The sequence below is a fragment of the Nyctibius grandis genome, chromosome 6, assembly GCF_013368605.1.
Source record: "Nyctibius grandis isolate bNycGra1 chromosome 6, bNycGra1.pri, whole genome shotgun sequence".
Classification (NCBI taxonomy): domain Eukaryota; kingdom Metazoa; phylum Chordata; class Aves; order Nyctibiiformes; family Nyctibiidae; genus Nyctibius; species Nyctibius grandis.
In genome coordinates, this window is record NC_090663.1 from 64102640 (window position 1) to 64108639 (window position 6000).

The window sequence follows — 6000 nt, forward strand, 5'->3', positions numbered from 1 at the left end:
TCCTCCTCCTCTTAGCCACATCCGTGGCAATCCCACACCTTTCAGACTCTCCTGCCTTTCCTGAAACAACCCATGGCTGCCCTGGCGAATAATCAGACACATAATTGCAATCTTCCTCCTCTGTGGTTAGTCCTGCAAAATAGTGCTTGGTCCATATGGTGCTGCTGACACTATAGAAAAGATGCTATGGATTAATTACAGCTGGGGACACCAGGAGGGGGGAGCTTTGCGTGCGTTGCTCTCCCACGAGGTGCGCAGTTGCGAAGCAACCTGACACATCTGCCAGGGCTGTCTAAGAAACTATTAGCTGGTTGCTACCTCCTGTGCTCAAGAGCTGCAGGCAATTTCACAGTAATAGTTTCTCGGTTTCTTTCACGCAGGCAACCGTGGTGCCGAGATACTGACTTAAATATCTATCACGGAATGGCATCCTTAATAGAGGCTTTACAGGAAGAAAATGTATATCAGTAATCCACAAAGGCTGGTTGCAACTGACAGCTTCGTTATTGCTCTGAAGATGCATGGGAGGCACCGCGGGCTGGGAGCAGGGAGCAGCCACAGGAATGGGCAGCTTTGAGTCGGGTCCTGGGAATGATTCCTCAGCCCACCTGCATGGGCTCAGGGGTAAAATCAGAAGCAACTATGCAGGAAGTCCCAAAAAGTGCAATATTATTGTGCTGGAGAGAAGCAGAGGTGAGTTACTGGGAGGCTGGAGCACTCTGCCTTGCAGAAAGGCCCACGAGCTGGTTGGTTTCTTCTGCAAACACAGAAAGAAGGGAGACTTTTATGCAGCAAAGCTGGGCTGAGTATGGAAGTCGCTTAGTGTGGTCTGACATAGAAATGAATAATTTGCCTTTTTGTTTGTTTTAGTAAGAGGGAAGCTGAACTTGAAAGCAAAGGCAGTTTGGGTATGTGCGTGTGCAGAAGTAGGTTTAAGGCTCATTGCAGGTGAATGAGGTAGGAGAACATTCTGGTACGTCTTGGGAACTTCATTTAAAGCATCTAAAAGCTTAAATGACATTTAGCACCTTCGGAAACCTACCTGAATCCTCAAAGCAAGGGCAAGATCTAAATTTCCACAACACTGTCAAGATGTGTACCCAGTGCCCGAAGACATCTCCTCTGCCTGCACTGCTTCCCCGTAGCAGTATTCCCTGCCCAAAAGGAGAGAAAAGCCCCCAAAAACTTGGCCCTGGAGGGATGCATTAGCTGGCATTATTTCCTTGGTCGTCAAGTTTCCGAGATTCAGATCAAGTAGCGATGCCTCTCTGTATGGCTTTAATGATGTTTGCTGTCAGAGACGTGAGACAGAGGAAAGGACAGGGCTGTAACTTTATTTTAAGCTGGATGGGCTGTAGCTAAATCTCCTGAATCCCTTTCAGCTTTGGAAATGTCTTTCCCCTATCTATGCTTTCTACCTGGTGCCTTTGTGTTGTTTGCACTAAAAGGGGAATGATACTTTTAATCTCAAAAATGCCTTTAGAGCTTTGGAGTGGATCATTTTAAAGTCAACAGTGTTTAAAGCACGTTAATGAGGGTATTCACCATAAACCAGTTTTATTTCTGTGCGTAACTGATAAATATGAATGTGAGAGAATATAAGGGAAAAGAGGTGGGAAAACAGTTGTGCTTGGAAAAGCAAACAAATTGTGGTTCCATGATGTCGTGTTATAACACTAAAGCCAGTTGTGAATTTTCCAGTGAAACTTTTTCCACCCCCGGGAAAATGCTTGTTTGTCTCAACTGGAACCAAATATCTGCAAAGGTTTTAATGACATTTTGCTGGGAAACAGGCAAGCTTTTTGCCAGAGCACCCACCTGTATCCTGAGTGATCCTCCAGGGCTGAGGGCTGGGTGGCACCACCGTCCTCTCCCTGGTGGGCTGGCTGCCACCATTCCCCTTGCTACCCCCAGACCCCTGTTTCCCACTTCTAGGCAATGCTGGAGGAGGAGATGCACAGACAGAAGTTTGTAACAAATGACAATAGGTTTTTTCCCTGGGCATACTTAAAAAATTTTAATTAAATAGGGAAAAGAAGTTTCTACCTCGAGCTTTATGGTGACAATTTTGTGGCACGTGGCATATGCTCTTTTAAACTATATTTTCCTACCTAACAATTTTGGGTGTCAGTTCATGGCCCAACACTTTATCTGGTGTTTGGAAAATGATGACTTGTCAGACTACACTGGGAGAATAGCATTAGGTTATTGGATAAGCTTTTAAAACAAAGATGGTAGCTGATACTCATCATCCTGGCTTATTCCTGTGGAAACACAGGTTAATGTAAAATGGGAGAGTGCAGAAGTAAACAGGATTGTTACCTTCTAGCAGGCAGAAAATGTAAAGAAAGAAAATTTAAAACATTTTAAAAATTAAGAAAAAAGCAGGTCAGGTGGGTTCTCAGCCATCACCCCCTTTTGCTTTGACATTTGCATCTATCAGGGTAGAAGACCCGAAAGCCCAAATGTAAATCGCCTGTCTGTTAATGGCAATAAGTAAGTGCTATCACCCTTTGCTAAAATGAACTGGAGGGAAAAAAAAAATCAAGCCAATCATTTAGATCAGGCGCTTGTTCGGCTCTTAAGGATGTACAATATGATTATAAAACAAATCAATAAACTTTCAGACTTTCTGAATGTCATCACAAATGATTAGGTTACATGGATGGGTCTGAGCTCACCCCTTTCTGGCCCCAGGGAAGTCCAAAGTGCCGCATTTGGACCAAAGGGGGTGCACCTGGCTCAGAAATGTGAATTTTTGTCACCATTGCTGTCCCCCAAAGGATGCGTATTAAGAGAAAAAGCATCTAGAGCTGTAACACAATATGCAATCATGGTGATACTCTTCTTTTAACATTGGTAGAAACCAGATTCTAAGAGCCATTAGGACGTGCATGAAAATGTGTTAGGTCTAGTGGATATTCCTGTGGATTTGGGGATGTAAATGGCATCCCATAACAGGCACACTGCAAAAGGGAGCTGTGCTCACCCTTGCAGCTGACTTTTTGGAGGTGATTGTCATCCCCACATAGATACTTAAGCCTTAAAGGCAGTACAGGGAGACTCAGCATGAGTGGCAGGACCTGATGAAAGTTGATGTCTTCTTGCAGATCTGGCCTTGCTCATCTGAGTCTCCATTGCCTGGGTCCCCTGTAGCTATTCAGGCCTCTGTAAGACCAAATTGGACAGGTTTTAGAGAGAAGAAATCCCACTTCCCCCCATCCAACTGCACTGTGGTGCTGAGAGGCTTAAACAGATTGAAATGCAAAGCTAAAATAATTAAAGAAAAAAAATAATGTAATAATGCATTTACATTACCACCATGCTCTGGGCTCCACAACAATTTTAACTTAGTCCCCATGAGGCTACAAAGTAGTTTTGACTGTGGACATGTTTACTTTAATATTGTAATAGCTGTGTGTAAAGTAATTGATCTGTAGTTGCTATGGCAACTATAACCTTGTATTTTCTAGTGCCGGGGTTCAAAATGTTAACCTGCATGGGTTTTTTTTCCGTAGAGTTTGCATTCCTTTTCTTTCATTTCTGTGGGTTTTTCTTCCTCCTCTAGCAAGAAACATCATTCCAACTCATGGATTTGGTAATGCATTTTCAAGACAAAAGGTTTTAAAACAACCAGTTTTTCTTGCTATGATGCTGCACTCCACAGCACTGGTGGCTGGTTAAATACATCTCTAATCATGGTAAACAGTAAGAAATGTTAACTTCTAAATGGAGTAATTTTCATTATTGCCTGATTCTTTACTCTGAACTAGTTCAGCTACAACGTTGGGAAATACTGAAATAGAAATAAGTACCCTTGATCAAACTGAGTAGCAGGCTTGAAAACTCCACCCAGTTAGCGTCGTCTGTGTTTTATTAGGCTCATTTTGGAGAGGACTGGAGGCAGCCTCTAAATCCAGTAGCTTTACCCTCAAAAGGAGGGCCCTGCTACTGGTGTTAATGGGAGGGGCTGGGAGCTGAGTTTCTTTGAAAAACTGGCTTTTTCTGTCAATTAACTGTCTCTGTGGGCAGTCCTGCCAGGTAAGCCCCTAAGAGGCATGTAATTGTACCGTTTGGCTGCAAAAAGAAATCCTTGTTCTCTGTCCTCTTTGTTACACTAATCCTCCCCTCCTGCTCTCGTTGGACAAGAAGATTAATATTTGTTCTTTGCCTCTCTTTTGAGGGCTTTTCTGAAATGGCCTAGTTTTTTCTTGCCCCTGCATCCTCTTTAGCCTTTCCTTTTTTTTTTTTTTTGTGGACCTGTTACTGAAGTGAGAGATAGCCCACATCATAGCTTCAAGAAACCACAGGGGAAAAAAATATTGTTTGGTAGGGAACCTCCTCCTTACCCATCCTGCTTCAGAATGAAGATTTCAAACCAATTTTGCTCTCAACATTGAAGCTTTGCTCGTCTTTTTCCCCACTAAATACTTCTTAATTTCCAAGTTTATTCTTTCTTTCTAAAGATACGTAGATGCTCTTCAGCACTAATAAGAAGTTAGCAGAGTAATCAATGAAGAGAGAAGGCTTGACTCTCCAAGCAAAGCAGGTCTGAGATAGTTAAATATTTATATGGGAAGAATGCAAATCCCTCCTCACTTCCATGTCACTTCTGCAGCAGAATTCCTGGGGTGAGGGCAATGTTTGCTATAAAAGTGGGGTTTGGGCTGATGTTCTATTTGCAAGTATGTGCTGAGCTATAAAAGCTGTTTTGGGTGAAAGAAAGAAGGACAGATATTTTCAAGAAGTGTACGAAAACAAGGTGAAAATTGGGAAATAAAGAAGAAAAGTCCCAGTTTTTAATTTTGGGAGCAAATTCTTTCAGCAAGGTGAAAAGCCTGTCCTCAAATGTGGAATTAAAAGTTTCATTTTGAGTCAAATCAATTTGTTTTGGTTAACCTGAAGTGTGTTGTATGGTACTGTTTACATCTTACTTTGTACATCATGGGTCCTTAATGACATGGAATAATTTGGAGGATTATTCTACAAGTAGAATAGATTTTGGAAAAGATTTGCTGCCATATGTGGCTTCCCTTGTATGGGAGGCATGCAAATAAGGAAATACATCCTGAGGAGCTTTATACAATTTTCACCCATCGTTGTTTTCCTTGAACAAAACAATCTTTCACTATATATCCATAGGCATAAAAATATTTAAGCGAGTGAGTAGTTCTAATAAAGTTGAGGCATTTGGATGTTTAGCTTCTGATTGAGGATAGGGATGAGAGACCACAAGTGTCCACTGAGGCATTTGTTGAAGCCTGCATAAGTACAGTAAGCCAAGGGCCATGAGTTTGTGATCTGTACTGTTTCTTTGTGCCACAGACTGCCTGGCCTACAGCAGGATCCATAGTATAAATACTTTCATATAGATACTTGATACGCTGATGCCATGTAGATCTGATTGTAAGACCATTCTGCTTTTATATTTTGAACTATCACTGACCTTGCTGGTACGTTGGCTTAGGTAGCCCAAAGCGCTTTTTGCTAATCTTCTGTGTTACCTTCCCTGTGCAGCCAACAGCTAAGCTGCTGTAGCCATGTCAGCATTAAGCCCAGCAGATTTATGGTGCAAGTACTTGCATTATGGTGTTTTTGCAGTCATCTCTGGAGGCTGTGGGTGCCTTGGAGATGCCTGGAAGAAAAAACCCAGGTGAAAGAGGAGTTGGAGGAAAAATATCATTAAGAAATATCGCTAGAAATACTCCATGGGAAGCAGAATGGGTGTCCTGGGCTGCTGGTGAGAGATCAGTGGGGAAAGGTCATTTCATTTGCCATTTCTTGTCCTTTGCAAGAAGACCTGCAGCTGAATTGCAGCAGAGTAGCGCTTCCCATGCCGGAGACGAGGAAGGCTGCTTCCATGGGTTTAATGGGGCCGCAGAAAAACCTTTTGATGGCTTGACTGAGATGGTGTTTAATTTAAAGGAAAAAGTCTTTCTGGTCAGAATGGATGCATCCTTTCCCTTGGGCCAGGGTTCGGTGATGGTATCAGATGCTGCT